The sequence below is a fragment of the Notothenia coriiceps genome, unplaced genomic scaffold (genome assembly GCF_000735185.1).
Source record: "Notothenia coriiceps isolate Sejong01 unplaced genomic scaffold, NC01 NC01_scaffold00000339, whole genome shotgun sequence".
Lineage (NCBI taxonomy): Eukaryota > Metazoa > Chordata > Actinopteri > Perciformes > Nototheniidae > Notothenia > Notothenia coriiceps.
The window spans coordinates 7,343,413-7,352,794 of NW_011333040.1; positions in this window are offsets into that span (position 1 = coordinate 7,343,413).

A 9,382-nucleotide genomic window follows, 5' to 3' on the forward strand; every position below is an offset into this window, starting at 1 on the left:
TCACCTGGATTGAGTGAGAGCGATATAAACTTATTATTATCACATCCTGGGTCCTATCCCCCTGTGTGCCTTGGCAGAAAGTGTAGTACAGTGACAGTATTGTTCCTAAATGTGGAGTAGGAGGATAAAACAAGCACAAAAATGACATGTATGATGTAATTCCCAAATGAATGTAAATGCACTCATGTACAGTCAACAGATGGACACAGGGGTAGTATAACATCAGGAATAAGATGTCCCACACATTGTTGTGCAAGCTCAAATGAAGACACAAACAAACCACGTCATTTTCCCACTGATAAAATATGTTGCTCGGCATGCAGCGCCACCCTTAGTACTTTTTTAACGCATTTAAGATATGCAACACTAAGCTGTCTGTGGCTCTTTCCTGCTGTAACGCTGCACATTTCCTCTCTGTGGGACAAAAAAAGGTATTCTGATTCTTAAAACCTTCCCCCTGCCAGCCCGTGGCAGATGCTGCAGTCTCTTCCTGCTGCATGTTGACAGGCTTTGGCTCACCAGCTAACAAGCCAGTTGTGGAAAAGTGCAGTTATGGCGTGAAGTCCTCCCCAGCGCTGTGCCATTACCCAGTTCCCTGCAGGATTGAGGGGGATCATCATTTTCATATAACAAACCGTAGATTATTATTTTTTGCAGATTGTTTCCTCAAGTGGAAAATTAGCTTCCGCCAACCGGGCGTCTTTCCGCCCACAATCCCCGCCAACAATTTACCACGTGAAGAAAAGCAACGTAAATTGAACTAATCGTAGGAAAAGCGATCCCTACCTTCTGTTGGCAGAAGCCATCAACCAGCCCCAAGATGCGTATGACCGTGCTTATGAGAGGAGGGGGGAGCCTGCAAAAGAGGGGCAACAAATTGCTGTTCATGGTACAATTTACCAGTTTCATTTTGTCCAATTCGTTTGGATGCACAGATGATGGCATTCATTACAGGAATGTCTTTCGTCACGCTTGGATTGAGCAGCTGGTGTTGCATCTGTATTCACCGAGTTCAGTACTCACTTTCACATGCAAAAGTCTCCTCATGAAGTAACGTGAAGCTTTGCATGTATTGTATGCGTCCGTGTCAAAGTGCTCCATCATTTCCTTAAACTTTCATACAGATGTGAAATGAACCTTGAGTTCACATTGAGATGACTATGAATGAGCGATTGATTAGCCTTGGTCATTTCTTCTGACTAGATGATGGATGGTGTGAGGGATGTGTCAGAGGTGTGAGGTACGTAAGAACGAAACATGACAGGTCAGGCAGTTCGCTGATACTTGAATGTCAAGGGAACGAGGCATATGACTTTAAACGGGACAATCTGATCAATGATCACGGTTTATGCCAATCATGTGCTCATGAAAATATTCCAATTGAACATTGTGGTCTGATGCATCTGCCAGTGAATGAAACTTCAAGAAGGTGTTCATTTTGAGATTCATCTATGATATTACAGTGAAAACACTCGCCATACACGCACACCAGATGATTGGCAAAGTGTGGGGATCTGGCATGCAATAGCTCTAGAAAGCCAATTAAGTTTGGGATAGTTTAACTTATAGCTGCCAATTATGGAAAGAGAGTACCCGCAGCCATCAGATAGCGTGTCCTGAATAACAAAGAATACATTTCCACCTAAAACACAAGAACACAATGTTTTAAAGGCTCTCAAGAAGAATTGACTCTACACATTACAAAATCAACCTCCAATGACCTAATCCATTCTTATAATAAATAATTGTAAAATATGAACCACCGTTAACAATTTGATCACTTTAGGGTTTTGTTTAGAGTAGAATACTTGTCAAATTGAAAAATCTAGCATTCCCTTTTTATAAAATATTTGGTTGTATTATGTTTTTTCAGCCCTAGTCATTATTCATGCTTAGTTGGCTGTCGTTTCTTTAAACCCTGTCACTCCCCCACTTTATCACATACCCACAGATGAAGTGAGAGTCTTGTCGGAAATCAATCAGAGAGAGAGTGTTTTCTAGGAGTGCATACCGGTACCCGGTATTTCCGAAATACCGGTTACTGGCGGCTACGGTATACCGTACCGAAATCAGATCCGGTTTTCGATACTTTTTTTTTTATAAAAGTGAGGCATAATATCCTTAAACCGTCTAAATTACGATGTCAATTTCAACGTGAAACTCCGCAAACGGGTCACTTTAGAAAATCTAAAGTTTGGCTATGACTGCCAGTCTGTAACCACTGCAAGACGTTTATTTCTGGGAAAGGTGGCAACCATAGTGGCAACACATCCAACCTTCAACCAATGCTGTCTCGAATGGCAACCAAGTACCTTTGTGTTCAGGGAAGCAGCGTGCCAAGCGAGAGAGTGCTCATTTCAGCAGGTGATATGCTACGCTGTGAAAGGGCCCGTTTGGATCCAGAGAGCAGATATGCTCATCTTCTTGAAGATGAATGTACAAAACTGAACTGTGATGGGATTTGTTTTCTTTCATCAGGCAAATGTTGATTTTAATGATGCTATTTGTTTTACGTGCAATGCCGAGATCTCATGATCCTTTGTGTGTTCTCTGGTCAGTCGAATCTCAGGTTGAATATTGATTATACTGGTGCTATTTTCTTTTTGCATTATTCACGCCTGATGGTTGTTATAAATGATATTACAGAATCTGTTTTCTTCAAAGATAACGTGTTTTTCATTGTTTGTTCAGTACTAAAAGGTCCAAGTCCCACAATTGAATTTAATATTAATTTGACATGTTTACTATCATAAAGCGCTTCATGGGAGTAATTGCGGGATGATTCAATGTTTCCCTTATGCAACATGAAAGCATCACGATATGTATCGGTTGAGTATCGGTATCGTTCAGTGGTATCGGTATCGAGATCGTAAAAAAGTAAACGATATGCAACCCTAGTGTTTTCAAATATGACATAGCCTGGAATCCATACTGTCCGGCTTCATATCCTGGTTTATTGTCCACTGAAGGTATGATTTTTCTTTTCATTACTCACAACGAGTATATGATAACCTGACCTCTGTTCAATCCATGGATCTGTTTTTCGTCCTTTGTGCAGTTCACAACAAATTCAATTGTACATGGTGATTGCTTTCATTGATTCTTACATTCCCCCTTGTCCCACAAGTCCAACATGTATACCGCTTCACCTTCTTCCCCTTCACACACCTTGCTGCTCTCTAATAACGTGACCCTTTTACGAGAACCAAGAGGGTATACTGGCGCGGCCTGTCGGGAATCCACCAATTTAAGATATTCATAGTCGCAGGGCTAACCTATCATTTTTGCGTTAAATCTCTGGACGAGCCCCATACTAATGAATTGAATCATTGATACATGGGTAGAGCCAGAGGCTACAGATGGAGCGAATTAGGCCTTGCGGAGAAGAATGGAAAAATCTCAGGAACATGGATAGAGGAGGAGATGAGAGGATGGGGGGGGGAGGGCATCCTCATGGGGATTGTGGCTTAAGGCAACCTTTTTCCAGGCAACAGATCTTCAGTGCATGTAATTAGACAGGGCAGGGTGGGGGTCTTGGCAGCATTTTCCACTTAATATAATTTGCTGATATGTCTGGCTGATGTATGTAAGAGAGGGATGGGGGGGCGCTCAAATAGAAACTACCACCACTAAATTAAGATTTATTTAAGCGTGCAGATGGAATAGAATTCAAAGGATGGACTGGCACCAGGGGACCTGAAAAACGTGGAATGTATTAATGTCTTGGTATGTGAGCATAACTTCATCTTTTATGATGATAGACATTAGCAGTTAGCCATGCCGGCTACAGGAAGTGACACTTTTTAGCTCGACGACAGAAGGCTGAGAAGGGGGTGGAGGTGGAAAGGGGGTGTGTTGACTCTTCAAGGCCAAGCAGTTTGATAAACGATTGGTTTGTCTTGGTGAGATTATTTCATTATTCTTCTAAATTGGATAGCATGCAGATATTAGGATGAATGCAGTTGGGTCTCAAGCGTAACGGTGATGCCCGATGATGTATGTTTGTAAGGTGCGCTCGAACAAAATACAGGAGAAAGAAGAAGAAGAGCGTGTGCTTCGCAAGCGGGAGGTACTGTACCTCCCCTTTGATGAGAAGCAGAGAGAAAAAATAGGAATCCGCGATGAAAGAAAGATGTGGAAACACTCTGATAACAGGGTGAGCAATACAGCCTCCCAACGCAGCGCTCCAGTTGGTATTCAGTTCATGAGGGAGAGCAGGAGGGGAAGACGCCTCACTCCTCTCCCTTCCTACACCCCCTTTTTTCTCTCTCACTCTCACTTTCCGGCTCTCCGTCATTGTACCGATGATAGATGGAAATCTCAGACTGCTGTAAATTGAACATTGCATCCAGTAGACCATTCATAACGGCGTCCCTTCCCTGCTGTTATCATCGTCATCATATACGCCACTGACAGGCCGGGCTTTAATGGAATAGTTTGAAACGCTCAAGTGTGTGGACAATAGTGCACATCGACTCGGGGTTAAGACTGCTGCTGGGGCACTGATGAAAACCATGTTCCACACGTTTGAATGGATCTGCTATTATTGGCCGTATCCGAGCATTTACTCTAATGTTTGTCATTGAAAGGGATTTCAAAATAAATTAATGTTTTTTGACCTTGATGGCTCAAGTGTTTATCTAAAAGCCAAATATCCCCCCACAAAAGGATAAAGCCAAAAACTCTCCCCTCACAGCAATCGCCCGCCTCTCCCTTCCCCTCTCTCTCCTCTCCCTCTCTTCTTTATCTTTCTCTGTCTCCAGTTCAAAGCACACATTGCACACGGACGGGGACTTAATCTGCCGAGCATGCTACAAAGGCGACCTTGAGGGGAGGTTTGATTGAGGTGTTCAAAACCCGGGTGAAAAAGAGGATTGATAGAATCAAGCAAGTGAGATTACTTCACATTCTGTACCACCACCCCCCCCCCCCCCCTGACTGACCTGGGGATAGTGTTGCAAATGAAGCAAGTTTGAGAGAGTGAATGAGAATGATGAGAGAGAAAGAGGGGAGAGAGGAGGGGGAGGAGTTAAGGACAGGAGAGATGGGAGATAGTTTCGTAGGGGGAAAGAAAGGAGAGAAACTTTTGCTGATGCCAGAATGCGACTCTTTGTACTATACAAAGTTTTTTGATTATTTCCACCATTCCTTAAACTTAAACGCGTTCATTCCTCTAGTGAATGGGTGAATATTGTAGAAAGACATGTTTGAATTTGTAGCGAAATAAAAAAAAAACTTGCATATTTGTTTGCTCATAGCTTCCTTTTCTCAAGAGGGCAAAATTGCAGGTGCCTATTGATTCCTCTTGTTCGGCTTCGGAGCAATGCTAAGTGGAACACAGCTTATTTGATACATACTCCTTGTGTTGCTACATAAATGTTTCTTTGTGTGTATTTCCTCTTTTCATCTCTCGAAAAAAAAAAAGGGGGAGTCGGGACGCTCATATGCACTACAGTCTCGGATGCATTCATCAGCTACGAGAGACTCGCAATTATTCCCCCTCTTCAGTCAGAAAAGTCAACCTGCCAGTACCGGCGCGCAGATGAATGACTGTTGTCTCCTCTGCCGGATTATTAGCCAGGAGATGTGTGTTCACCGATGTCTCAGACGCCTCTGTTTCACCCCCCTCTCCTCAATATGTTCCTCTTTGTGTTTCTCGTCAGGAAAACAAAATGCTGTCGGGAGGGAAAGGAAAAGGCAGAGTGCAAAGTCTGATGAGAGGCTTGATGATGACAAGCATGAAGGATCTGATATAGTTGCCCCCTAGAAAGCTTTTTTTGCTAGCTGCTGATAAGACAAAGGAAAAAATTGTTCTCACCTGAGGTTAAGGAAGCCGAAAAATCATCGAGCATGTATAACGATCAGGCAAATGTGGAGTTTTACTAAGGGAATTCAACTGACACGAATGCACATTTATAACGACTGCAATATATCATTCAGTGGTCTTGTAAGGGAATATCTTCGTACTATCTATCCACACTGATCTGTCAATACCATCTTACTGTCCATAATTGAATGGTTAGGTGTGTGCTTTACCTCATCCAATTCCCATTAACAGTCTTTTGCCGGGTGTCCATGCTCTGTAGACCGTTAAGCGGTCAGCCAGGAGAAAGTCCAGGCCGGGGGGCCCATTAATTTTGGTTACCGTCTTGTCTTATGGCCTCACAATGTCCGTGACCTGCAATAAAAGCCAGAGACCTATTATTTGAGAAGGGAAAGGTGAAAAGGGAAGCAAAGAAAATGGGAACAGGGCTTAGCTCAGCTATATGGACACAGTCTCACATCACCGAGCTGCAGTCATCAGGGGGAAAAAGATACGTTTCAGTTCTCCAAGGATGTATTAGAGATCATCCACAGAGCGAAAAGGGGATGGGGGGGGAGTGGATGATGGTGTATGTTCAACGAATGAAGTTAAAACAGGCTGCGGGGATGACATATTGGTACTGTATAGGCCAACCAAGTTACCATCACACTGGTTCCCAAGAGAGAGAAAAACGAATGGCGAGATATTGGGTTTTTGATTATTGCATAATCATCATAACATAATGATTTTGTTCAGGGAAATAATATTCAGTAAAGAGTAAAAAGCTATTAAAAGCATTAGACTACAAACACGATGTAAACACAACGTCACCAATGCTAAGCTACAATCCAGTGTTAAGCATCATGATGCTTAGAAGTCTCTTTTAGCCTTCTGTTAGCAAAAGCCTTTTTTAAAGACACCAATTCATAAACTGTGTTTTTGGTGATGTATCTTTTTTTGTAAAAGTTGACCTATCATGCTATATTTGAATAATATAGTGTAGGACCATATCTATATAAGGCATATTTATACTTTTTATTTTTCAAAATACCAAACAGATCATGCATTTTAGCCATTCCTCATTTCGCTCAATTTAACACTGTCTTTGCATGGGCTGATTCTGTGAGAACAGCACCATCTACAGGCCTGGCATATGTACTACATCGTCTCCAGCGCTTTCGAACGGCAATGTCCGTGGCTGTCTCCTCCTGATTGGTGGAGTTGGCCCAATAGCCGTAGCACCACTTCTGTGACGACATAGAAGTGTTCAAATCTGGATCAGTCTGTATCAGATCCGTTGCAGCCCCTTTTTAAGAGATTTGGGTATGGAGGAAAATAGAGAGGGTTGTGTTTTCTGACACTTGGTGAGTTCCCTGGAACACCGGGGACACATATTCATGTATAAAAGACGTACAAAAGTGCATTTTGCATGATAGGTCCCCTTTAAAACAAAACGCAAAATCTCTTTTGTACAAAAACCCATTACCTTTGAGATGAGTGTAATGGTTAAAGTGCTAAAATGCTAACTCATTCCCTGGTTTTAGGATACCTGTGGCACTTAAAGGAGAAGGCCGAACTCTGTAGAAAAGAAGACTACGTTGAAAAACCTTATCCTTCTCCTTCATGGATCTTCAACACATGGCTGGGATGCAACACTTCGTTGACCACTTGGAGCAAAATTGTCAAGAGGAATTTGCATGGCTCGATATGAATCCACAAGGGACTTCTATCTTGAAGGCGATGTGCTGCAACCTTAAAGATGATTTCTAGATGTTGTGCTCCATGTGCTCCATGCTATCCGTCACGCTCCACTCCCCGCTCGTGCTTCTGCACCCGGCTGCAAGGCACTGTATCTCTTCATTCCTTTTATCCGCTACTCTGGAGATGAATCACAGCAACAATCATCCCACATGCGCTCAAATGACACCGAAACACAAAACTGACAGACTTGAACATAGATTCTCCTTTTACCCCACTCTCTTCTGCTCAGACCTTCCTCCCTTTTAACCCACCCCACCTCTTCCCTTGGAAACGTGCAGCAATTCCAAATCCGATTGTCACATCAGTTCTTCCCGGTCAAGGAAAAAAGAGGGAAGAAAAGCAATGAAAATGATGATTTCTCCTCTCCTCAAGTCGGAGCCTGTCGTATGCAATCTACTTCGACATTCCACCTCATCAGTTTCTCTATTTAACCATTTTATGCACAGAGACGACATAAAAAAGGGCCGGCAGACTGGTGAGAATATGGTGGCAGGTGCCTATTCAAACACTGAATATTAATGGCGGCGGGAGCGAGGCCTTGGTGCGCACACGATCATTATCCTCTGCACTTAAATGGCACCTAGGCATTAATTGTCATCCAATTTTCATATTTTTCAATCTGTTTGTGCCACCCTGCTCATTCCTCACAGTAAATGCTTGTGACACATCGCCCACAGCAATGAAAAATATGGCAATGTAAAGATATGCAGATATGCACGCGGGGACCTTGTCTGCAAGGATCACAAAGGCAGCGGCATAGTGAATGGAAATGCACAAAGGGAAAGGCATGACTCATCTGATGGCTGCAGACACTGAATGTCTCACTTTTTAATCCGAGGATCGTATTTGATTGCGTCTCCGGTGTCTTGAGGGACTCTAAATAGACATGTTTGGCACTGGGTCAGTGATCAGAGGATGAGTCTGGGTATGAGTTCTGGCATTGTGACTACAAGCTTGTCAGAGAGAAACAGGTCAGGCTCAGGAGACGGAGACACGCGAAACCTTGGTCTCTTCGTCAAAGATATCACATTGAGCTGGAGGGACTGCAGCAGTGAGCAGCTTGGCAGGGATTTTAGTGAGCATGACAAAAATGTCTTGGACTTATACTGAATTGAGTCAGGTAACTGTTTTCAAATGCCACAAAGTCTCCAGTTCAATTCTTTAAAAACTCTGTTTTGTATCTGTCATGTGTTTCTCCTTTCTACACTGTAAAAGAGCAGACTTCATCAATTCAAGTATTCATTATGACGCATGACAGAAAATGTATAAAATGGTGTTGCCGAATATCATTTTTGTGTACATTGTTATTTAAAATGTGTGAGAAAATATGTTTGTATACGCAGGTAGGCATATATATATATATCAATATGGAAATTGGGATTTATATAAGCACATTTATTTGTATTAATTTCTCTATCATTCTTTTATTTATTATTATTATTATTCATTACATGTTTTCATTTTTATATGATATTTATTTTATTATTTATCTTTTCATGTTGGTCTTACATGTTTAAAAATGTGATTGTTGTTTGGCTGTCTATCCAAATCAAAACCTAATAAAATGGTAATTTTTTTTTACCTTTACTACATTTTGGAAAAATTGTCTTTGATTACACCCATGAATAAAAATAGATTTTGTATAAAAGTTCTGCCCAGTTTCCATCCACTTTTATAGATTATTCAAAAAAGGACCACTGAAAAAGCTTTAGCCTCATTCTAAGTGAGAGAGTGTCGGTATCCAGGTTCATTAGGATGAATGAGCAATACCCAGTTGCATCATGGGTGAAAGGCCTCTCGTTAGTAAGTTAGATGGAG